We start from the raw sequence: 27,431 nt of genomic DNA, 5'->3' as shown, positions 1-27,431 counted from the left end.
GATTTATTACACGAAATGAGAAATAATATTACAAACGTTCGTACATACAGAAGTATAGTTTTATCTATGAGGTTGTATTATTCGTTGTTTCGTTTGGAGTTGGAGAAAGCTTGATGTTTCTTCTTGCGATGGTTTCGTGAATAGAGAAAACGTGTATGCAACGTTAATTTACATATGTAACGGATCTGTCGGAATTTGCACACTTGCCAAAAACGGAGTGTTCTTCCAGAGATACAATATCCCTCTCAGCATTTTCATGCTTACGAGTCATGTCGGGATTAACGATTATGTGTCACATTGAAAAATATTTTATACAATCTACGTGTTTTCAACGATATCTGTTAATTTTTCATAATTTCATCTATACATATTTTTCAAATCGTATTTTATTCATCTACCATCGCTATGCACCACCGATCGTGACACTAGTACCAATCCATTTATCCCAATTATCGATTCTCACTTGCCAAATCAAAATGAAAACCCATAATCGATTATACTCACTTCAAGTTCGTATCAAGCATACAGGAAGTATCAACCACAAAATTATTCTCTTTTTCCTAGCTCACTGATCTTCGCACATATTGATCGCTTTTATCCGTTAACTATAATAAACTTGATCGGAAGAAGCGTGTCGATGGTCACAGGGGATGCTCTATCGTGGAAGAGGGTTCTCCGGTCATCTTGAGGAAGAGGTGCGGCGTGAAGTGGCACGATCAGACGCGAAGAGAACAGGGGAAGAGCGGCGTGAAGCAAACCGGCCAAAAACGGACAAGGAAGAAGAGTAGAGAAACCGTGAGGGCTCACCACGGCGGAGGGGTGCAGGTAGTTGCACGTGGAGGCGGAGCGACGCCGCGCGTCGTGTCTAGCTAGCGACGTTGAGCGTCCTGCCCCCAAAGTGTCGGGTGGGGAGCCGTGGTGAACGCAGTTCTCGACTGATCGCCGAGAAGGTGTAACGGTGTTGCTAGATGCGAGTGACGGCGAGGCGTACGAAAAGCCACGTGATCGACTCTTTCACCGGCTGAACGTGACAGCTGAACGCGGCGACAGCCTTCGCGATCATTCGTTCTACTTCTTCGTCGTCGACCTTCAACCACTTAAGGAGTGTCACTGCTCTATATTGCCGTAAATTCCTTGAGTCTCGTCGCGAAACAAAACCTAAACAGATCATGACAGCAAACGTAAAGCATGGTTGATCGTTGAGCCGGGTTTTATGCAAAAATTTATATATGATTTATTTTTTCGATCGAGCTCTTCCGTTATCTTTGCTCGTCGAATATGAGTGATGTTCCGGTTCGTGAGCAAAAGAAGTCGTATGTCGATCAAAGACGCGTTTAAATTGTTTATTTGGTCCGGAAAATCAGGATAGCTTTCGAGAGAGGGGGCGTGTTTAATTTGATCGTCGTTGAGGCACGCGGATTGAGACATGCCAGAGAAACGTAGTTAACCAGATACGTGATTCTTGTGTGATACAACGTGAACGGCGCGGCATCGTGCAGTGTTTAAGGGTGTTGAAGGTGCGTCCAATGACGGGATAAGAATGTCACCGGTGCTACAGCGGTAGAGGGTGTCACGGATCTGGGATTTTCGAGGCTGAGGAGCGCTTAGATAAGGTAAGTGCCAAGTTTTTTATCATAGTTGATTTTTATTCGGAACAAAAGGATGATCGCATTGATCGATCGGCTGTTTCGACGCTTTCGACATCCTTGAATGATGGAATATATAACAATAGGGACGTGAAGATTATGGATTAGATCGTGGAAAGTTTGAATAACGAACCATATCTATTAAATAGCAGTAGCCAGTCGGAGCAGATCTCAAGATTTTTATTTTTTTTTTTTGTTATAAAATATATTAGAAAATTAAGACTTCAAAGACTCGACAATTTCTTCGACTCGTTTGTCTGTGAATTTTTAACAAATTTAGAACCAATTAACAAAACGATAAAAATAATAATTAATATATTGCACATAAATCTATGAAGTACGCATAAATAAACCTCATTCGGTACATAGTTAAGAACGATATTTTCTCTTCATATCCCGATAATACACCGGTTAAATGTATAAAACCGCTTAAAGCAAGTTAAACGAAAGAAAAAAATAATGAGATTTTTACGGAATCATTTTCCACACGATTAACTTTCTACAATGGAGGAACTTTAATCGCGCAAAGTTTCCACGCTTCCTTCCGAATAGAATAATAGAACACATTCAAAACAGAAATGCGCGAAGATCGCTAACTTCGACTGTTTATTTTTCTTTCTTTCTTTTTCTTCGTTTCCTAGCCTCAGAAACGAAACGCTAGGTTAGTAGTCGATGGGCAATGGTGTAGCATCCCGTTTATTTCTGTCTCCTTTTTTTTATTTTCGTCTTTTTCTCTCTCCTCTCTCTTTCTATCTCTATATTTGCTTGTTCATGCTACTTGAACAAAAGTCACTGTCGCGGTCCATGGAAGTGGATGGATTACTCGGTGTTTCTGCATTGATTCTCCTTCTCCATAGCCTTAATTGAGGTTCTAAATCTGGACAAGCGCTTTTACACTTCCTTTTGTGACACTTTGTTGCCGCGTACCAACGAAACTGGTTTCTTCCCTCTGCACGAAATTACACCGTGTAATCTTTTCCTTTTATGGTTTTTACTGTGCACTAAAAGCTTTTTTGTTTTCTTCTTTTTAATTGCGTGCCCGTGCAGACATAGCTACAGCCCGTGTTGCTGTTTAAAGTTTCGCGGGTGCACGGGAAGCAAAGTGAGACGGAAAAACGTAGTTAAACGCAGTGTCTTGCCAGGTTGTAAATACGCATGTAACTGTCGTTTATTACTTCCAGTTAAATTATCGTTCCTCGTTATCAGCGACGGCACGCATTAAATTTAGAAGAGGTTTTTGCTTTATGAAACACCGTTTTATTAATTCTCTTTTTCATGTAACACGAAACATTGGATTCTATAAGTTTATATAAAAAATAATATTCCAATCATCTTGGAATTTTCTCCGTGGAACATCATAAAGCAATTGAATCCATCGAACGATATTGAATCCTTACACGCAAACCGTATCAGTTGCGGCACTTGTCGACGTATCGTGGGATATCGTTACAAAAATCGAAACTGACTGATATTGATACAATTTTACTGATACACGATCGTAAACTCTAATGGTTGAATCTATGTGCCGTAACATGTCTTCGCTATCGGTCCTTGTAACTTTCCTCGTTGTTTCTAAATTACGGGCAAAACGAGAACGGAGAAAGAGAAAGATCAGAACAATTCGAGTATTTTATAGAATGTCGATTAAGTAAGATTCGTAATTACTTATATCTATAGATATATCCATGAAAGAAATGTTGAGAAAGAAATATTTTTAGTAGATATTAAAATAGATATAGATATAGGACACTCGAGAGAATATTCATTACGTGATGTGAATAAAATATTGATAAAATTTACCTGACATCTGGAGAAGGATTCTGCAATATTCGGTACTCCGTAATTTCACAGAATACGTATTTATCACAAACAAAAACGAAAGAATTAATATAATATTTATTTCGTTGATGTTGATCATCGAAATCGTGCGATCGCAAATATCTAGCAAATTGCTAGAATCGCGTGCGATAAATTTATTTTTCACTTATGCGTCCAAGAAAATACATATGGGAAAGGTGAAAGAATAAAAGATTCAAAGTTCCATTTGTATGCGGATCACGTCTCAGTAGCACATAGTTTTCTGACCACGAAGGTTATGTAAATATCCAATACACCGTATTCAGAAGTTTCGCGCGTACAGGCTCGAGAAACTAACGCGAGGATCAGCGGGGAAACGCGGAGAGATACATTCCTGTATACCATAGAAATAGATGTAGTTTAACTGGGAATGGGTCAAAGAGGAGGTAGTGGAACAAGTAGAATGCGATTATTGGACAGGAAGAGGAAAAAATAGCTCAGACAAGGAGCCAACCAAGGCGAATCCTTTTAAACTACCATCCGCTTCACATTCCTGATTTCAGTTAAGGGTCTTGTCTATTTCCTTTTTCGGTTTCGAGAATCCGGCGTGCATTATACGATCGCGCGGCCGCCCCTGTAGAATGCAATGCATCACGGATAAGAGGGAAAAGGAAGGCGAAAGACGACGCCGCCCCTAGACTCTAGACTATCACTGACAGGCAAGTTTCGCTTCTTCTTGTCTCTTATTTGCTACTTTCCTCTCCATTAGAAGTGCGATCACTTTAATCACGCTTCTCGATTACCATTTGTCCGACGTTCTAGCCTGATTTGCGTGCACCGATAAACGTAGCTTTAACGAGCAACGAGTCGGAAGAAAGCGTAGGGCAGTCTGATTTGCTTTTCTATACACGGATCTAAACGTGATCTGCGAACATCTCTTTCATCCAAATTTCTTCCAGGCGATAGTTATGTGATACCTTTTTAAATACTCTAATCAATTGTTTCTTAGTTTAAATTCTGTTGAAATAATTGTATAGATTTTATATTGGTATGTTACATGGTTTGTGAAAATTTTAATGCGTCGTCAGGTAATTCTCTGTTGGTTTTATTTACTAAAATGTTAAACGTACAAGATAAAAAATATGCCACCATCCGCACGGTCTCCGTAAAAAATTTCGCTCAGTTTCGCAAGTCCTGCTGCGTTATCATCTGTGCAGCAACAAAGGGAAAGCTGTAGCTGATAGCAGACAACATCGCATTGGCCCATTGTTTTTAAAGAGTTTTACGTGCCATGCATCGGGTTTGAAAGGTATAAAATTGATTTATGCTCATTTCGCAGAGCACATTGTGTTTCTCTCTTTTATCAAACTGTGATATAGTAAATATGCGATACACGAGCTACAAAATTAAAACAAAAACATCGAGTATTCGTTAAGTCAAAACACAGATCCGAACAATATGTTTCATTATATACGTAAACCGTAGCTAAATTAAGTAACAAATTTCTGTCGAACAATTAATATCTTTTTGCTTTTCGAAAGACTGTCACTAATAAAGCATAAATAATGTATTCAGAAGTGTTTCAGCTCTTCTAAGTTGAGTTTAATGTTAATAACCCAACCCGGGCAGTCAAACGAGCCCCATGCGCGTCTCGATAGAACCCAGGACATTAATTTAACAGAGAGGTCATTAAGGTTGTGATGAATGAAACGCATGCACTCTCTCTTGTGAATTCCACGCGATTCTTACGCCGTCGATGGAAAGGCAAAAATATTTCACTGTCGCCTCGTTCAGTCCACTACTTTTTCGCTGCTATTTCCCGCGTCTTGCCACAGCTTTCAAAGTATAGAAACGCGCCGGAATTAAATTACCTTTGAAGGTCTGCGACTAACTTTCCTCCTTCGAGTTATCAATATCCTCGTGAATCTTTGACCCTGGCGCGATTCTCCGACCCAGAAAATTAATTTTCCAACGATCTGATCGCGATTTCGTTCACGCGCGCGATATTTGGCAACGTGCCTGCAATGTAATGCTCATTATCAATCGCATCGCCGCGATCTGCACCCTTTACGTTCCTCCATTCTCGCGTCGTTTTCCACCGTTTTGTGGTATGACGTAACAACCGTCGTGCGAAAGGAAGAACCACGAGCCTGAGAAAGAACGAGAGAAAAGGAAGGGGCTAGTCAAAGAGGAGAATCGTTTAGCACGCGATCTTCTCGTAATTCTGCACGCTAGTTCCGCGCCACGCTTTGTCTTCGTCTCCATCTGACGCGTTACACGTGTTACATTGTTTCCACTCTCCTTTTCGGCCGCTACCGTTATTATCATACCACGGCATAGCAACCTAATTGATCAGCCGATCGTTAGTTCACGACAATGAGGAAAAATTGTTGAATATTTCAACTAAATTCCAAAAATATTTCGAAACATTAGAGTAGGATAAATGTACGGAGTAATATTTCAGAATATCTCGCTGCTTTCTAAATCGTTGGCATATTTCTCGGGTATAATTAATTAAATATTCAAAGAAAAAACTTCTTTATTATTCTACTAGAGTTTCTTCTTCGTTTATTTTATCTCGTAAGGTAGTTGTCAATGAAATTTCGTGTAAAATTACTCCGATCAGACATCGGTTCGTTTCTTTCTCTGTAAGTTTCGCTTTTCCCTTTTAAGACCAATTCAAATTTTTCTCGAGGAATACAGCGTAATAAGCGCATTTAAGCGCGAGAACCAGGCAATTTCTTGCTGTTCCAAGAAATACCTCCAACGAGTGAGAAGCTTAAAAGCCGTGCCTTTCTTACAATGCAGATACTCGTTAAAAGAATTTTCAGACTTTAAAGCTGAAAACTTGGTAAAACGTAGAAGTCCATGATGGAGGTGAAAACAACGACAGATATCTCGGTGAGGCTGGATGTATCTCGAGATATAGCGGGTGTTTCGAGGAAACTAGAGCGAGAATGGTTTTTATTCAACGGTGATTTTATGATAAAATGCACGGATTATTCATGCAAAGTTCTCCGTTGCGCTTTGTTACGTAAATTAAAGTTATATCTGTGGCACGAAAGGAAAATCGAGTTATAGAGAGGAGTAGGAATATACCGGTTAAACAAAATAAATTTTCTTTCACTAGCTTCCGTACTACTCTCGTTTCGTATAAAAATCTTTGAAATTTAGTTTTAAAATTTCCCCCATCATATACATAGTTATTCCAGAAAATTTTGCAATGTCGAAATAACTCGTATGGAACGCGCAGTGCAAACTGCACAAGATTGTGAAGACTGATGATTTAGCGGACACTGAATTTTATTTTATTCCTCTCTATATTTGAAGTATCGATATTTCCTCGTTCATATAATAACAAAAATTAAAACGTATTTGGGAAGTCGTGAGTACGATTCTTTTGCAAATATCGCGTCTTGAAATAGCCGACGAATAACTAGATCCGACGAAACAAAGTACGAAATTGATCGTTATACTGTTTGTTAGGAAATCAACCGCGATATTTGCAAACTCAATTACACGGATGCTATTCTAACGGGACAATTTTGAACGCGATGTCACGCACAAATGTGTGAACAGATGCATATGCATGTTCCAGAATAGAATCCTTTCGTGTCGCCTTCCTCGTGTTTCGCTGACGGTCTATTTCCCGAATTGTTTAACAGTTCTGAAAACTGTTTGTACATAAGAAATTCGTAACAGAGGTATCGGGAACATTAGTGAATTTAATTGCGTTACAAAATTAATCTCCGAAATATAATTAGCCAATAATGCAATTTGAAACCAAACGCGAATAAATACCCGAAACAAACGCAAGCGGTATCGATTAAATTTATTACCTACGTGTGGATATATAGCTGTCCATCGCGATTGTTAATACTCGAGTTGCAGCTAATTAATACAATAAAATTCTTCTGTGATTTTTGTACATACATATATACACATAAAAGATATGCAATTAATAATTTATTCCTCTGAGTTTGCGCGTCACAAGCGGTTTAATATTTGAAAACAGTTTATATTATGTATACTGATATACATGTATACAGATTAACAGTTATTAAATATTCGCTTTGGCATTCTCATCGGGTTTTGAAAACGATTCTATTCAAAAATTAATAAAGCTAGAAAGTAAAAACAAATTTAGGTATGTTTATAATTACGATAAATATTTTTCCACATAAAAAATCTTTCTATGTACACAATCCTTTAAATTTGGAATTAAGAAATCAACTTGATTACGCGTCTCAAAAATTGTCAAATTTAGAAAAACAGGTAGGAATATAAATGACGGGATACATTCCTCCAACACGAGGAGAAAGTGTTTCCCCTCGTAACATCCCTAGGTCCTAGATTGAGTAGGAGCGTTTTCCCCTAGTTGAGTAGGATCAAAATTCAGTAGCGTTATTCGCCTACGAATTTCTGCCCGACTTCGTACTCGTCATGGAAATTGTATATCTATGTTAAAGATCACAGCCGACTAGCATCGAGGAAAAACTGTGCTGAAACTTTTCAGAGCGCCCAACGCGTTTTCTGCATCCAAATTCATAATTCTGTCAAAGGGATCAGAGAAAAAGTGCATACAACTTCTGTTTTTGGAAACTGATCTTCCAGAGAATTGGACCTTCCATCAAACTTCAATGTCCGGTTCATAGATGCAATAACGTAGATTGTCTCGTCAAATAAATTTGTCATGGTTAAACTGCACTGACTTGCAACTTCTGTTAAATCTGTGTATATTTCACCAACGTGTTGAAAAAATATCTATAAACGCACTTTGATGCTTTTTTGTATAGTTGAAAGATATACGTCTCAAGACGAGGTATACGGGGATCAGACAAAGCGCATTTTTTCTATTTTAGAACTAGATTTAAGAATGAAGGGGGACAATGCAGCTCCGTATTGACAAATACGTAGCAAGAATTTCTGACAGTCAATTATAAAATAGGCAACATTTGTACACGGTTACTCGTATTCGGATCGTAAGAGGATTTCATTGCAGAAAGTTGCGTATTCAAGGGCTGCCGAGCGTTTACCGTGCGGAAAATTTCACGAATCGAAATAGAACAGCCCCGAGTACGAGAGAAAAAGTTAGATGTCCGATATTTCTGGCCGCATTAATTTTGATCGCCGAAGTGTTCGCTACAACCTATCGCGCCATTAGCACGGTTTCCTTTCTATCTATAGAAAGTTTCGTCTCTTAACGCGAGCAATGGGATAAGTCTAATTAGAAGTGCCACGAAAGTTTTCACAGAAAATTCACGAGAACGAAGAAGGGACGATAGGATGATAAGGGGATGAGTGGAAGACTAGAAGGTGCTCGGTTGGGAAGGAACGAAACGCGAAGCAATTATTGTTCTTCCGGCCGCGAATTTAATTGAACCGAGGTGTATGAACTCGGCAACAAGAGCCGTATCTGTCTCGAATACTTCCATCGTCGGATTTCTTAATTTTAACGGAGAGTGTATACGCATCCTTTTCCATTTTCACTTGATCCACCACTTACCGTGAAAATTTTTGATCCGAGGTCCAAGTCTGGTCGGTTATCGAGCCGAAACCGCGCTGTGTTTTCACGATGTTACGCTTTCTGAAAGTTTCATTATTAAGACGTTGTTTCAGCATATCTGAAATAGTTGGATGTATCGCGCAGGTTATCAAAACATAGAAGTTTGAGCAGCCTCCTTTCTAGAATAATGACTTTTCGCGGAGAAACTTTTCAGCTCACCGTGTTTGCGTTATATCTATTTATTCAATTATACCAGAGGCAGAGTTATCCTTTCGCTTATTTTCCTTCGCCATTTGGGTTACATAACGGCCGCGCTCCCGACATTTCTCCTACAGAAGTATCAACTTATATCGGTATCTAATCGAATTTCGATGTTGCGCACCAAATATAGGACTAGGGTCGGGCTTACTTAACTCCTCGGCGAACCAAGGCCGACCATGATCACACGCTACTAAGCGTCCATTGTATGCTAAGAGGCACCATAAGCAATGCTCGTAAACCGTCCACAATGAGCATACAAAGAGTGTCTATAACAGGTCGTCATAAAATTCCCTGTGTGTTAAGGGTGACTATCCTCCACGAAATTTCTGCCGCGCATCAACGACGAGAATGAAGACCAGTTGTAAATTCTAATATACATCGCTCAGAAAATATCGCGAGATATTATAAATAACAGTTTTACAATAACGTGAATTTAAATCTCTGTGTGTAGCGAGATTACTGTGGAAGATTAGATAATTTTATAGCATGCTCAACGGGACTTATCAGATCGTTCTATACGTAATACAATTTTTACGAGAGTAGAGTTTATCCTGCTAAAACTGTCGCATTATTTATAAAATGATTTAATGCATTCAGAAAGAAGAAAACGAAAGAAAAGAATGTCTTTCCTTTTGAAATATTTAGAATTTTCAAGTATTAACATATCGATGACATTTGGGAGACTGAAGGAATATTTCGTGATCCTTTGAGAATGGAAATTTCCATCTAAATTGTTTGAAATATAGGAGGAAGTATCTTATAAAAAGCTTATTGATATTCCCGTCAATGATATACCGTGTCATATTATGTACACGCGTGCGCGAGTCATTCATCAGGGCTCGTGATAAATGGGTACTTAATCTACCGTGATAAACGGCGACAAAAAAAATTGGATGCGTTCGATCGCATATCGGAATTTAAACTACGCAGTATGGCTCATTTAAATTTACGATGAGACAAATTTTCTTCTTTGTCAGTAATGGCGGCCATGTAACCTCTCCTCCATGGAAAATCGATACACCCGGTGTATCGTAGTGTTTTGAAAGTTGAACGTTAAAAGCGGGGATTAATTTTCAATTTGAAAAAAAGGACGCGTCTCGGTCAAAATGGTGATCAATCATCAGTGACAACGTGTCCTATCGGATTCTTTCAAATTTTCATTCCACGGCGTGTCCGTTACAGGATAACGCATCGCTGGTGAAACTATCCGGAACCTCTATCAACGGATTAAAACACGATCTTTTTTAATAAAATTCAAAAGATAGATATCTACAATGGTATCGTGAAAGTCCATTTTATGTAATTTGCAAACGCAGAAAAATGTTCCAACGCATCTGTTTCATTGCACGTAATCCACCGGTGACCTATATTAATTATCAGAAATAAAATTATTGTGTCATAAAGAAACATTATACCATCTCTGAAAACATAGAGAAGTTAAATTGTATATATCGTAAAAGAAGAAAACATTTTTACGACTCAAGTTTATTCCTGAGCACAAAGATACTCGCAGATTTCTTAAATCATAATTTGTCTATAACATCGTGAAAGTAAAATAACAATGATAATCGATTCAGAGAACTCACCCCAAGCGATCAAATTCAGTTTGCAAAGAGGAAGGACACGTGGATCTCACCACCGAGAGTGAACGAGAAAGAAGACGAGGCTGGAGCCGGAAGTATGATATAAAGGGGTCGCACGCGTTAATGTATATTTATGTATTAAACAGACATTATTTATACGTCCGATGAATATGCATTGTTTGGTGGCAGTAGCGATGTGTCGAGTGCAGACCCGTCGCTATCACTGCCTCATCAATCACACACAGTTCTGGTGGTAGCCCGCCCCTGCGTTCTGCGAGCCGTGCTACAAAGCTCGGTGCTGCCGTGGGCACGGTCTCGTTCCTCTCTCAGAATGGTAAACGTCACTCCTCTCATGGTAGCCATGTGCGACCATTCGACACCAATTCGCGCTAATTTACGTAATTTTTTCCCCTCTATGTGACATCTCGTTATATGGTCGAGCGACGAGCCTCGCTTTGGTCACCCCGTTCTATGTTCGATCTGCAAATTCGGATGGGTTGTCGATTTACAGAAAGAGGCGGCTTGCGCGTTACACACGTATGAACACACATATGCACGGTCGCATAAATTCATCTATGCGAATGCGTGACTCGTCGATATAGTATCGAGATATGATAGCAAGAGAGATAGAGATAGAGAGATAGATAGATAGACAGATAGATAGATAGATAGATAGATAGATAGATAGATAGATAGATAGATAGAGAGAGAGATAAAGAGGGAGGAATCAAACCACCGTGAAGTTTCGCCAAATGGTCATCCGTGGCCACCGTGGCGACGATATTCAGAACGTTAATCGGACGAATCAATCGGATCTCGTCGGCCACAAAACTGATCCGCGGACATTCGAGGACTGCACGCGCGGAATGTGTGCTGCAGTTACGCTGAAATTTTTCAGCCGTGGAATGGACGTTTGATATGTTGTTTTGCCCATGGATTTTGGTCAGGGAATTGCGCTTCGGCGACGAGCATTGCCGTCCCTTCCCTCCGGCTCTTCCTCTCTCTTCGCCCCCTCTCCCAGCCAGAGGACGCGCATGGTATATCCTGTTAAATATGGATCGTCGTATAATTGTCGCTGCTATTAGCCGCGACCAGATGCATCGGTCGTGTGTTGGAATTGCTGCGCAGATAGATTAACAAGAGTTCGCGGGCGATGGCGAAGTTGAACGGTACGGCGCACCGGTAGCGTTCAATTTTCGGATTCGTATGTGCTAGGATCGAAAAATTTCCGTTTTTAATCGTTTTCGCTTAAAGTGTTTAGGAATTTGATGTAACCTTTTATACTGAAACTAGATTTCATGATATCTTTGTTGTATTCAACGGCACGAGAAAACGTATAAGAAAGGAAGTAAATATCAATCGAAATTTAATTATCACGAACCTTTACAGTAGACTCTGTTCGGATAAGCAGAAGTTTATAACATGCATTTCTGTTTTCGCTGTATAAATATCGTGCCGTTGTTACGGCGAAATATTGCCGGGTTCTTGAAATAGCCTTAAGACTTGTCACCTTTGCTGGAATTTTTACGCTTTCGGAGACTGCGACAGCTCTTTGCAAAGATCTCTGTAGTTCACTAATTAACTTGTCATTCTACAAATTTGTACCTATTTTAATCGTATTGATAAACTCGCGAAATCAACGTTTAAATTCTTCAATGTCTTAGTAGATACGAAATATTTGAATTATTCAAATTGTACAATAAAATTGTATTTGTCAGCTTATACGTTATATAGACAGGTTTTAAAGATAAATATATCGTTTTAATTATTATAGAAATCAAAATGGTTACCGAGCAATTACACATAAAACTCTATCACTGTATATATTTAGTTTGGACCTACTTCCTCGTGACATCTTTGTTGTCTTCAAGTTTCGTGAAGTTTTCATACCATTCATCGAGACGAGTTTACTCAGGACGCCATAAGGTGCATTTTATTGCCCAGCTTCAATCTTACTCGCCTTGTTGCAACGCCAATTCAAACGGAGTATCACTTAATTGTAAAGTAACATTTCAAACGGTAGTGTTCCTCCGTGTCAGGAATTATACACTATGTCGCGTATGAGTGGAAAATTGTGTATGTATACATATAATAAGATTTGCATACTTTGACGCTTTTCAGAAAACGTTGTTCTCTCGGTTCTTCCTTGTGTGAACGTACGATTTGCAATATTTAATTATAACGCGATAAACTTATGCGAATGTACTTTTAACACGAAATGTATATTTAACATTCATTCGTCATAATCGTTTCGTGATGTACATAATTTTTTCGAATACTTCAACTGTATTTCCAAAAAGCAGGAATCGATGGTTTCGTTCATTTTCGGTAATTTTCTATTTTCTGATTTTAACAGAGATATTTCCTATCATCTGGACCAATTAACCAGTTAACTGTTGTGACCTCTTTGAAAACTTTGAAAAATGTGTATCTAGAATGTATCGTCAAAAGTAAGCGACTATGAGTATACTCGTCAAACACATAGTATGCGTGGCTGTTATAATATAGAATTAAGTTGTAATGAAATACCTGTTTTATTTTTTAATTTTATTACTAACAGAGTTCGTCATATCATAAAATATAGCTATTTCTTTATGACGAGTATAGTCGTCGAAACAGCTAACTGGTTAAATATATTCTAATATATTCTAGCCTGTAGCGTAGCTTATGGTGCATTATTTGATCCAATAAATCAATTACGAACGATAAAGTTCGGTTTCTAGTTGCACGTATCGGTAACGATCATCGGGTGTCCTTCTTCGTTTACACCTCTCGCGCTCGTGCAACAGAATAAATCATTCGTATAATTGAATATGCATTCAAAAGACTACTATCGTTACTATCGTTACGCTTTACTATCGTAGTAAAGCTTTTTTTTGCTTTTTTTTTTTTTTTGTTTGTGTACCTTCGATTACGCGTCAAACAGTGACGAGTGACATAAATCAATACCATACTACATTAATAGGAATGAACAGTACCGAAGAAGTTACATTTATCGAAGATTTCAACAAACCAATTGGATTAGATCTCGGAATTGAATCAAATGTTCGTCGTGACCGTAACTATCTAGCGGTCGATATTAAATATAAGGGAAGACCGGTAAATTAGCCCGCATATTTCTAGAAAAATTCACGTGGTTGCGGCAAACTTGGATCGCCGTTTGAAAATTCACAGAGGCGTGCGCTTGAATTTTATTTGGTTTATTGTTTTTCGATACGATTCGCCTTGCTGTATGTGCCGGTAATTTTACGCACTGTTTCGCGCAGATTCGAAATTGAGGCATATATAATTCGAGCTGGAAAGAACGAAGAAAGGAATGAAAGAGAGAAGGATAGAGGAAACGGAGCTTCCCCGTTGACGGTACGCGCGTACATATAGTAAAAGGAACTCTCAATTTTCGCGCACTCGTTCTCCCCCGCCAAATTAGATTCGCTCGTACGACTTTTATCGTCCGTTCTACTAGTAACCATCGCCTAATACTCCTCTTGTAGTTCACACTCGAACGGTACGCTCGGAAACGACGAACCATTTTCTCCTTCACCGTAATAATAGTCTGAATTCCTTCGGAATCTCTTCCTAAATTTCTGTAGAATTTTCTTCCAATGAAAATTTGATGCTTACACGGCCGGTCCCAAGGTGTCCTTAAATCTTGTTGCGTCATCGACTGTGCTGTCCTACATATTTCCGTGTAATACTCTAACGCTCGCGATCTCCAGTTTGGTCGAGTTATGGAAATAACGTTACTTCGATAATTGGAAGGATGGGGAATAGCGAGGGACTGATAATACAATTTTAATGGTCGGTGAGACTACGCAGGGATCATTAACGGCGAGATTTTTATTTTATGATAAAAGCGTCTCTTGGGCGAATCTGTCGAAAAGCAGTTCGATTCGATGAAAAAATACCGAATAAAATAGCGAGCAAGAATGAGAGAAAAAAGAGAGCACGATGCTATAATATGGCAAATTGTAAAATTGCTTGGTATACAGATACCGTTACAGAAATGTGTCCAATGAATAAACGAAATTTCACCAGTTGGTTACCTTGTGGCCCGTTTGCCAAACGAACTTTCAGGATCGTCCGCTACCAATCACTCACTGTCCGCTACAACTCAACCAGCCGCATCGCGTATTTCTATCAGTTATCTACAATTGATTCGATACCTCTTTGCCATTCGTTTCCGATGTATCAGTCATTCGTTTGTTTTACGTAGGTGTCTTTGATAGTAGTTATTTACGTTTCTTCAGTCGTTAGATTGCGTTTCAAGCGATTTCTCGTTTTCTTCCTTTTTAAACGTTTCTCTGATATAGTAACAAGAATAAGATTCACGATGTATTATATATTCAATTATTTAGGAGAAATTTTCCTTTCTTCAAGAATTCATTAATAGGAATAGGACGCAAATGTGTAATTTTTCTATTCTTATATTATTATTATCGCATAATTTATTACTTTTTTGAACATTCGATGCGCTCGTTATAAATGATACCAGAGTACTTATTCAATAGGAATAACCGGGTTTCGTTATAAAGAGAGATAAAATATTAGATGGGCGCAAAAATGCAGTTTGACGAAACGAAATAATATTTCATTTATAATATCCCGAATATATTCGATGGTATGGAGATCAATGCGGTCTGTGTATTGTAGCGAGTGAGTATCGAGCGAAATTGAATCTCTGATATTTACACTGAAATCGATTTTCAAGGAGCTTTAAAAAATGAGAGAGAATCCATTTCGTTGGAACGCTTAATAACGTACGTCACCATGAAATGTCACAATATAGGCAGCCGTAATGAATGGACAAGAGTTTCATTCGAGCCGTTGCTGTTCTCTCTGTACAGCGGACAGCGAACGAAGAGTGGATCGGTCGGCACTCATCATTCACTGTCTGCTACGAGTCAAGCATACCGCATATCAGTTCTCGAATACCTTTCGGTCTTCCCTTGGACGTTGCTACAAATCTACCCTCGCGCCACGCACTTTGCCATATAAAGCGATTCAATTTCAATTTGTATGCTCGGACGTTTTTGACTTGCCGCTAAAACAAGCTCGATTCTTGCCCATTTTTCTTTCAACCGTGTTTCCTTTTTCGAAAACCTGATCGATCAGGATTGCACCATATCTGTCACAGAGTTGAAACCATACTTTTTTCCAGTCGGTGTATTTTGGAACGTAGCGAAAATAGTTCGAATGATTGATTCTCTGATATCGATATTTGATATAGGGATTTCATATTTTTATCAAAATCAAATGATAAAAAGAATTGATGAAAATAGTCAGGAGAGTTAGCAGCTATATGAAATTAATTTATCGTTATTGCGTTATGTCGAGATATACATTTCAGTAGTATAAGATAGACTAATGTCAGACACGATCGACAAGGTAACTGTATCATTTTAGTAACCTAGCAATGGTTCTGTCGCTTAATTGCTACGGGAAGTAGTTAACAATTAGGATCATGCCCGTTCCTAAAACACGAACGTGTTCCAGAAACAATTGGCTCGAGGGTACAAGGTATCAAAATTAGTAGCATACGCACGAGCGAAGATGAAAGCAGAAAAGGGAACGTCGGACGAGTTACCGGATCCACCATCCTTATCGAAACCATGATCAAGATGAACGGTCAGCATTTGCCCGTGTCAACATAAAACGAACTGGTCGGTGGAACAGTTTCGGTTACCAGTGCCTTCGGTTACCTTCAACTTCCTCGTCAGTGGCCTCTCTCGGACCCAACATGGTCGGGAGAGAGAGAGAGAGAGAGAGAGAGAGAGAGAGAGGGAGAGAGAGAGAAAGAGAGAGAGTCGAATCGTAGAGAAAGTACTCGAGGATACGTTCTCTAGTTTCTCCCAGATCTGGTTATTGCCGAACTCTACCAGGGTGAACTCTGGTAGCAGTCGAATAAGTAGGAAGGGCAACGGGTCGAGTAGCCCGTATTTCCGATTCGAAATGGAAAAATCAGGATGCATCGTGACGTTGAAGCACGCCGCGCCAACCTTTTTTTGAATTCTGCGATGACAGAAACGAGAGTGCTCAATTATTCCAGGCCGGGTCACTCGAACACACCCGAAGTATAAAGATTAAACGCACAGTAACAACATGGGTACGGAGTCCAGTAACATCCAGGATCAGGTTGGCATTTATTGTTCGAGACAACAATGGAGCTATGCAGATGCCCTGCCGCTCGTAAAGCCTTGCGTTCAAACCATGCCTCAAATCTACCGAAGTGTTCGAATTTTTTTCCTTTCACGCTCGTCATGCCATACGTCCTACTCTTCTATCCCCTTTATTGGCAGTTCGGATTGTTTGCGTTGTGCATCGCCTCGCTTGTAACTTTCATGAATTTCGCTCGTGAAACCGGAAGGACAGTTTCTGAAACAGTACGGGGGATCGATATAGGATTCTGTATCTCTTTAGAGTTCTTTCCAATGAAATTTCCTCTGTTTTTCATACCTTTAACGTTGGGAATCGGTGGTGCGGGTCCTTTGTTCCTGTTAGAAGGTGGAAAGTAGAAAAATACAGAGATTCATCGTTATAGTCTGGTGACTTGCAACAACTTGACGGGTTCGTGTCCACGTTAAAAGAATAGAGCAAAGAATTGATCGATTATTTCTCGCGCTGGTAATTTCTTTGGTATTCGGAAAAACACTTATCTCGCGCTTTCCACGTCAATGATTGCCATTAGGAGGAGACGGTTTTCTGTTAGCTTCCTTACTTCCATGAGCTTCTTCAGATCTGCTAATAGCACCATAAGAATATTGATAAGATATTTTATCTAGAATAGTTTAGAACAAGTTGGAGCATTTTATAACAAAAGGATATTGTCATCCTTTACTGATTTATCATTGCGCGTTAATCGTTACGTAGCAGTATTTCCTATCGTGATAAATTTTTCATTATGAAGTTACTATCGAGATTATTGTAACGATCTTTGAATATAGATATTTATCAATATACATGTTTCTGATTTATATGGACGTATATACCGTTGTATGTTTTATCAGAGAGTTTACGGAATCCTCTTTATTTGTCCAGGATCAAGGGATAACTACCTCATTCTTGGCAAGTCGACGCGTTACCTTATGAAATTTTCATGTTTCGTGCGACCTTCGTCGACAACGGATCTACACGTTTCGGTTATGCATTTTCATCGGATTCGTAAGGCAAATGTTTATACGGGAATCGTAGGAATGTGTTTAATCATCACTATTTAGGAAATGTAAATATTTGAGATGAACCGAAAAATTAAATTGCTGTGAATACCCATGTGTAAATGTAAAATACAATGCGTAGAATTCTTTACGTGCCGCTCTTTGAAACGGAATTAAAGCTATCTTTGGATCGTATATTACTGGCTACTACGTGCATAATTTTAAATAACATCATTTTTTTTCTGTAAACATTTAGTTGCAAAATTGCTATTACTGGTACGATAATCTGTTCTTTTGAATTTAATTTAGAGACCGACGAGGTATGAGTTTGTAGAAACAATTGTATGCGATTCTTTCTTCGTTCGAGAATAGAATACGGATATATAAGTCGTACTCCGGCTTATATAAGATTAGAAGTAAACTTATATAGCGCTCTAGACTCTGTAAGTAACGTAAGCGTCGCGTGGTTAGATAGATACGTAATATTCAATGGAAATAGAAAGCAAGTAATGCAAAGGTGCTCGACCAATATATACAATAGAACTTTGGTGTGCTTTTATTTATCTGTAGAGTAAAATAATTAATAAAATATCACGTATAAATAAAATATTTGTCGGAGATGTAGGGATAACGGGCCTTTCGTTTGGAATTTTGGGAATATAGCTGTTCATTATAGTATTATAACAGTGGGCTTGGGGTCAAGGTAACACAAGTGGTCACCGAACGTAGCCACGGTCACGGGATGAACGTTTTACTTAACAGTAGAAGTACCAATATTGAGGGACACACGCTGTAGTAACAAACAAGCCGCGGGGTAGGAGCAATGACGGCTCTACGCGAGTCTGCCTAGTAACGGCGCCTGGAATTTTGTTGATAACCTCGATCAATACGCAATTGACAAGTGTGATCGTGTCAGTCTTTTATTCTTACGATCATCTTGGAGAGTTTACACACAGCGTCAGTCTGTCAGTCTGAAAGATACCGTACGACACAGCTAACGTCACTTTGAGTTTCAAAACATCCAATTGTACAAAGAGTTATCCCGTTGACCGTGGATTCGTTTGAACCAAAGAACATTGTCTTTACTTTAAGAGTATCTAATAATCACGTTTAATTGTTAAACCCTGTTTAAATAACACTTGTACATATCACTGTAAATATAAACCTCTTTGAACAACTACAATGGCTAGTCCTAACGAAGAAACCCAACGCGCCCCTAAAACCAACGCCAACCCGACAAATCCGACATATTTTTAAACATTATCAGAAATAAAGACACATTATCTCAGTGTTAAGTCTACTCAAACTATTTTCGTTTTTCTCTATAGTATTTCTTAATATCGAACGAATTATCATCCAAATTTCACACAAGAAAATAGAGAAACTGTTTCTGCATAGACCAAACCATTCCCGATGTTCCACTGGATACACCACGATTTCATTTTCATGAATCATCCGTTAGAGATAGAGCTAGGGGCTTAATCAACCTTAATTTTCACGGTGGAAACATAGCGAAGATTGGTGTCCCGTGGTAAAGCTCGGATACGAGACCTTCGAACTACTTTCCGTCGGGAGCTCACCTTGAACAAGCACGTAGCAACGGATAGCGACTGGCTGGAACGATGGAAAGATTTGATATATCGGCAGAATTCCGTATACCGTTCCAGGGAAAATCAAAACGGCGCGACAAATCCCCCAGCAAAGCAAAAGAAAGAGGATATTCCATGCCATAAACCTAACACTTCATTTTTCCTCGTTCTCCTTCACCACTTTACGTCCTTTAAATCCTTCGCCTTCTATTCCTTGTCTCCTTTTGCTCGACAACACGGTTTCTCTCTCTGTGTTTCTGCTTTCCAAACGTCTTCTCTGCTTTCCCAGTTCGGCCCTCCATGCGACTCCGTATTACTCGAGCTATGTAAATGAATTTCGTTTAATTATCTGGGAGGGTGGCGTGAGAAAGGGTAAGAAACGAGGGATGAGGTTCCCCCAGGGCCGGTAGAGACGAGGGAAGGGAGCGCGACATCGCTTCCGTTACAGTTAAAGACTCCCCTGAATTCGCTCATGACTTTTCCAGCTTTACAATTTCTCCAGCCTTGTCCTCCTTTTGCTTATTCAACCCGTTTCATCCTACGTTGTTTCCTCTGTCCTTCATACCTGGATACGAATACATACGTGTACTATGTTTCGTTGGACGATCGTAAACGTTTAACTTCTAATCGTCGAACAACGATTTCTAAATGATTCAACGTTGATTCATTTACGCTTACGTTCCTCGATGCGACGAAGAGGAAGGGAACCGAGGCAAATCCAGCGTGCTGACTTCACCTTCAATTACTGTCAATTACTGATGTCGTGTAATCTGCCAGGAAATTTTCCCGTTTATTATTGCGTCATTCAGCCAGAATCGCGAGCTAAATTCGCGCGGCGAAAATACCGGAAAATTTGTTTCAATTAGAGTTTTGACATCTCCTGTTACAATTTCATTTTCTGAAGCATTGGCCGTTAGGCATTAGGTGCATTGGATAGAAATAAAATGTTGTTTGCTTGTCACAGCTGACACTGGGTTTAATTAACGTTAATCGTTTAATTTTAATCCGTTGAAATTAAGTTTAACGAATGGATATTCTTTGAAGACATATCGCGTGTCTATGAAGCTTGTTATTTCTTACACGATATTTATAGGATATTTCGTTGTAACATTGGTGTTTTAGAATTTCTTATCAGTGACACGAGTAAGGAATTACAATTGTTTTAGACGGTAGTATAGATTCTACATTGAACACTGTCGATATTACGAATGATTGTGATTGATTCGTATCATGACAAATTCTACTAGATTCAACGCGGCTCGATCTCATTACGGTTGAAAAATTCCTAAAGTTTTAATATCTTTAAATGGGATAAGAGAGAGAGAAAGAGATGGCGCGCGCAAGAGAGAGAGAGAGAGAGAGAGAGAAGAGAACCATTGGAGTATTGTGGAAATCGAACAACCTTCAATTTATTGACACGGAATAAGAAGGTTCGCCGGGTGGAAGTTAGTTTAGAACTATGTGGATATTAAATCTCGACCGGCAACGAACGATCTTTACTTTTTCGTTTCTCTCTTCTTCGTTTCTCTCCGCACATTCCAGGTCCCTCATCTAATCGACCTCGTACCGGTTGCTGCTGTACTACCGATGTTGGTTAAGATTAGTTGAAGTTGGATGAACTTCCGCCGGGTTCAAAACTATGCATAAGCGGTTATACCAGCGCCAGATCTTGCACGTTCTACGATATATAATGCAAACCTTAAATTCCAAGCATTATTCCAATTCCCCTTTTAATGAATCCTCTTGAAGTAAATTTTTTTCTGAATTATTCGTACATCTTTAAATACTTCTTTATTTAATGTTACCCGACATCTGGTAGCTGACGAAAATATTTGAACACCTACTTTTTCCTTCCCTTGGTGCTCTTAAATTCTCAGACATCCTTTTAACAGTCTATGTATATCTCTCTATAACTGACGAAATCTCCGCAAGCTAACTAGAGAGAGACTCGTTTGTTCTTCCCTTAATAACAGCATGCTTGTATGCAGTTTTTCCTCTGATCTATGGTTTGGAGCTGCGACAAAGTTTCGCGATATTACGCATGCATTAATTAAACGACCAAGTATATCACTTCTAATCCTGGTTGCAAGAACCGTCGTCCAGCGAGCGGACCACGCGGCACGGCGCAGTAAGTAGCGCGTGCAACTGCACGCTCCACGTATTTTTATTAAAAAATATTTGCGAGGATTAGCAGTGGCCGCGTTTTCATTACTTGTGGCCGGCAGAAAGAGTCAAAGGGAAACGCTCGAAAAGCGAGAATTCATAGCGGGGCGCGGATCAGAGGGATGCACGCGTTCACGTATTTAAGCGCGACTATGTCCATCGTTAGTGGTCTACGTCGGTTTTTCATACCAGTCTTCTCCATCTAGCCCCGGCAATACAACATACGTGAAATACCTCGGGATTTTTCCTCTCGTCTCGGAACACTTTTCAATGGTAGTTAGCGTGTCTGTCGTGCACCGTTCTCTAACGTCTTCCTTCTATAGATTCGCGTGCATCCCTCCAGAAATGTCAAGAAATCTTTCCCCGCCGTGCTGTTATTTTTGGTTTATTTCAACCCTCTCTATCCTACAAATTAACGAGCTTTGCAGTTTTTTGCAGATTTCGTTATCGTTCAAGATTTTTAGGGAAGGATAATACGATCGGTAATTATTGGATTGTTACGTAAATTCGTCCTATTTTTGTATCTATTACAATATATGTGTAATACGTATAAAAACAGAACGAATTTCTGTCATAATATGTACTACGATTATCTATTTTAAATGATTATCTGTCTAATCATTTTTACGTTCAAAATGTATATCGCACTATAATCTGTTTTTAGAATTGGACACCAATTGTTTTAAGATGTATTTCATGTATGTTATAGTCTTTTGTAAGTGGGAAATGTACATCGTACGAGGTATTATCTCAGGCATAGCATACAAACTTGAAGTATGAGTATACTACGGAGGCGAAGGTATTAGAGTGTAAACTTGTTCAGTTGATAGCAGCTGTACAAAGGTATTGTTTAAGTAAAGAACTTACATTGTGTTATCATCTTTCTTCCTCCCTCCTGATTAATCGACTGCAATTCTAGCTGTATTGTTTAGTATTATACAATAGAGGTAATTGATCGTGGGCAAATTTGTACTTGTTGAGAATTGTGGATCTTAATCGCCGAAATAAATGTATAGGAACACTTAGATTACACCTAGAATTGATATCAAAATAGTCTCTGATGTATTTAATATGTGATTTACAAGATATTCGTCGATATAGCAACGGAACTAACTAGCAACTGTGCACGCACATATTACCACACACTCATACTCATATATGTGTGTCACCACTACGCGGCTAATCTAGCGTAGCACACAAAATTACACATATTTCAATAGTACCTGTACACGGTTAAACCCTTATTTGGCATTACACTGGTAGAAGAATTAAAGCTAGTGCAGTGGAATAAGTTTAACTAGAATTGAAAAAAGATTAAGTTCTACGAATTCGAAGTAAGTTAAAGTTCTTCATAAATTATTCTATAACTATTTATAACTGCAATATTTTATTATATTTTATGCCGATTGTTACTCGAAATGCGATTTTACTCGTAGAATCTCACTTATCCTCTGTTGAAAAGTTTAATTTGCGCAGCTCGAACATTTTCATCCGATGTAATTTTCTGAAGCAAGTTCAATTTTTTTCTCGTACCCAAGACTCAGCATATTTGGCTTTGGGGAGATACATATCCATGGTAACGCAGAATTTAGAGACGCAACGAGAGGAACGCTTCGTAGGTGAATTTCTGACACGGTTCGCAATCATCGTTTTACAGATCCATCGACTTAAGAACCCACATAGCTTACACGTTTTTCACGCACGTATCTCACCGCGTATTTTCAAATTCCCTCAAAATACATTTTTGCAGATAGCTGGCTTCCAACAATTCCAACCATGTCAAAATTTATTCTCTCTGCTAATCTTATTCGTCGTTCGGTCTAACAGAGTTCAAGCGGCGCTAATTCACTTGTAATACAATCTCACGCGGACGATCACTTTATTACGTTTATTACATAAACACACGTATCGAATTTCCATTGACCGCGTTCCGCAATCTACCTTCACGTACGCCGCGTTCAATGAAGTTAGAAAATGGATGCTAGTCATCAGTTTCAATGGATTAAAAAGATTCGTATGGATGCTACGTTGCTTAATTTTAAATAAAAACATTTCTACATTCATACATATCTGAAAAGAAACATACTCCCACATACACGGGAACAACGATTTTCCATACGTAAATACTTTCGATTTGGCTGTACGTTCTCTCTCCCTTGCAATCAGCTCGATATCGTGTCTCTATCCTCGTCCCGTCATTCTTTGTCTGTTCCTCTCACACTTGCGTCCTAACACGTATGCACAGGTCCACAGCTCTCATTCTCATTCTCTCACTCGGTTTCCGTCTGACGCACGTACACACGCGCACGTTATAAAATGCTCGTTATAGTTCGCCACGGTGCTCGCGGCGCACGGGGTGAGGAATTTAATTTAGAACTTGATTTATATTTTAGCGGGCCATAAAATGGGGAAATAATTTGTCCCCTGCACGCGTATGAGATGGGCTTCCTCCTCTCTGTGCTATGCTATGCTGGGCCTCACCCTCTCATACCCTAGCATATCCCATGCTCCAACCCCTTCCTGTTCAGTCCTCTCTATCTCTTTCTGTTCGTATTCTATTCCCTCCTTTTTATCTCTTGCTCTCTTCGTGTAACAGCGAAAGGTTGCGACTCGACATGCACATATATTACGCGAAGGTGGCAAACCTTCCTGGTACCGCACACGAGAAACTTTTCTGTTTCCGCATCGAATTTCGCAACAAGCAGATTAGAGACATTCAAGACCGCTTTCACGGTTGTTAAACGTTTCGGAGCGATACCGGCTGTTTTGCGGCATTATCGTGTCTTTGAAGATATCATAATCTTGTTGGGGAAAATCGATTCTGTTAATGTATGTATCAAGGTTACCAGCGTTATTGTTCTCGCGTGTCGTTCGCTATCGCCAGAGGTTGCTGAATTTGCCTCTGTATGAAAGTGATAGGTGAAGGTTCCTTTGAAGAATCGATGCTTTGTACCTTCGTGTCGTGGAAATTTTCACCAATTTTTTATTAACTCTGTTAATCTGAGAAAATTTGTACAGACTATTTGAAATATTTGCTATACTCTGATATTCTAATAGAGTATAGCAAAGAATATCATTGTTCCTCCTGAGAAAGTTTCTCTTCAATCGGCGATATATACTTAAACTTATCGATAGCCCAATGCGATGATTCCTCTTGTGAACGCGATCTTCCTCAAAGCACTGTGTTCTTTCGTCTCTCGTGAATATCAAGCCTGAATCATCTCTAGCTTGGAGAAACTCGGAATTCTTAAAACTGGAAACTTGTTCGTCCGCCTCAGAAATAGTTGAATCACTGGCTACGTTACTCCAACGTCGTAATTAAACAGCATGCGATTCTTGGCTCTCGTCGGACGAGGATAGAGATATAGAAAGAGGTACGGAAGGATGTGCACTGTGCAGCTATAAAGAGATAAAGAGAACTTTCGAAGAAGGAGGAAGAAGGGAGTAAGCGCGGGAGACTCAGCGTGAAATAAACGGATGCCGAGGTGGAGAGCAAAGATATTTACGACTTCGAAAGAGGAAAGAAGACGTGTCAGGAAAGGCACGGGAATATGGTAGTCAAGGGAGGGAGGTTGAAGACTAGTGCCCGATCTTTCCACCCTCGAGACTGTCTCGACACTGTGAGGGATTCATTAAGGTAGGATGGAGGTGTTAATATAGTGAACATTGCTGGCGGGACTGGCATGTACCACTTTGCTCCACCTAAGGCAGAGATACGAGGTTCGAGATACGACAAGCCAAGCTTGAGAGCCACGCGGAAGAGGGAAGATCGCGAGTCGAGGGTGGCTGGGGTGGAAAGGGGATACGAGAAACGAAGATCAGGAAAGGACCACGGTTCAACCATGGAAAGACGAGACGAGCAACGATCCTAGACGCTGAGTATGAAGTTAAAATACTGAACCCAAGCGGATCCGAGACTATTACAAACTATTAACAGAATTGAGATGTATATGCGGACTCTGTAACTCTCTTTGACCGTCTCTGCTTCTTGTTATTACATTTTTGTTTGCTGAGAGTTGGGAGGCGTAGTCGCGCTTAATCTTCGTAGCGGAATTTTATGAATTATTTAAGATCTTGCGGTATACACGCATTATCTTTGAGACGTCGTTGCATGAATTATTTGAGATGAGTCAAGCGATTTTACAATTCAATGTTTCTTGGTAGACAATGTGGATGGAACGTCTGTGGCATGTGTAAAATTTCTATAATACAAACTATTAGAGTTTCGAAATATAAAATTGTTTCAAAAATATATCTTCTGTGTTCAAAGGTACGTCAAAGGGAAATTGCTTTATTCTGTATATATATCGTGGACAGTATTTTGGTACGCGCTCTCTTTCTCATTCAGCCAAAATTGGTTGTCGTTTATGACATTTTACGACATCATCTTTTCGTTGATACGACGGGAAGCTAAACTTCGTTTATTGCAGTTGCAGTAAGTAGGTCACTCACAAACAACGAAATATAAAACAAAGTTTATGCCATAATTTCTTTTGTATTTGCTTTACAGTTTTTATACACATTGAAAATGCATATGAGATACAGGAATCATAATCATAATCGGATCGATCATTTCAAGTAAAAAACTAAATTTTACAGTTTCGAGTAATTGGGGCGTAAATAAATTACTTCTTACTCGCTTATCTCTTATTTATCGCTTATTCAAGCCTATGCTATATCCTCTTGTGATTAATTAGAAAAACGGATGATGATATATAATTAAGAATGTTGCAGCAAATATTACATTTAGACAAATATTAATGTCGAAACGAATATAGATTTACGTCTGACTGCTGATATTAAAGGAAATGTTTGAACCAGCTTGTCAGGTTTAAGTTAGGAAAATGTGGTCAATTTTCTGAATTGATTTATTACAGTAAAATTAGGATGAAATATAAATAACTTTGGTGGATTGCTTTCGTCTACCTTGTTTTAGAATCCTGTCAGGCACTTTTGGTATTTCACGCTTTGTATCGATTGCTACCTGTATATACATATCAATTGTGAAATACTTATAGGGAAAAGTTATACATTTATTTTAATACGTGTGAATGTATTGAATACGAACGAACATTTGAAATAAAAGCACCTGGAACACTTAATACTTTAATATCTGATATTCTTCAGTGCTTGTCATTAATTAAACATCCAATAAAACTATTTCTTAAAGACGAAATGATAATAATCATTTAGCATCGAAAGTAACTAAAAAAGATATTAAGGAAGCACATCATTTTTCCAAGAGGATTTTCTATTACTTTCCTGGTAGCATATTCTAAAATGTCGCGTCCATTTCTCAAAAGAAACGGACAGCAACAATGCCATAAGAAGTTGCAAGGAGTTCCAAAACAATGAGCAAGAACTGCTCGGTTACTTCTAATGGTCCTCGACAAAACATCGCGCAAACTTACGCGTCTCTGTAAAAATGACTGTGAACGTGTTTCATCCGACGTCGTGGGAAAAAGGAGTCGTAACGATCTATTCCATAAAATGGCGCTTAGCCGGTTAAGAATGGAAGAATGGTAACACGGTGATCCAAATATCGATTGCACTTTTTCGCGGTTCGGTAGTGCATTCATTTACACTTGGCGTGCTGTAAAATATTCGCGACCTTTGTGCGGCGAATTAGTTACCACCGCAATTCCGCTCATGAAGTATTGAACGACCGGCAGCGGTAATGGCACGGTTGGTGCACGATCAAAGAACATCGAACATCGATTCCACCCTGGCGAAAA

At 39.2% G+C, this 27,431-nt stretch overlaps 1 protein-coding gene across 4 annotated transcripts in view; it reads left to right on the top strand.

The window, feature by feature from the left end:
- The first annotated feature begins 889 nt into the window (after positions 1-889).
- LOC126868419 (lachesin-like) overlaps positions 890-27,431 on the top strand; it is a 223,513-nt gene continuing 196,971 nt past the window's right edge. For 3 of the 4 annotated variants that reach the window (XR_007690600.1, XR_007690601.1, XM_050623807.1), the window contains exon 1: positions 896-1,613. The gene's annotated coding sequence lies outside the window, so the exon portion shown is untranslated. Of the gene's footprint in view, positions 1,614-27,431 lie in introns of all 4 variants that reach the window. The other variant, XM_050623808.1, reaches the window with a different exon arrangement.

The sequence above is a fragment of the Bombus huntii genome, chromosome 8, assembly GCF_024542735.1.
Source record: "Bombus huntii isolate Logan2020A chromosome 8, iyBomHunt1.1, whole genome shotgun sequence".
Classification (NCBI taxonomy): Eukaryota; Metazoa; Arthropoda; class Insecta; order Hymenoptera; family Apidae; genus Bombus; species Bombus huntii.
The sequence above is the reverse complement of the archived record's forward strand: the minus strand, read 5'-3'. Positions and strand labels throughout refer to the sequence as shown.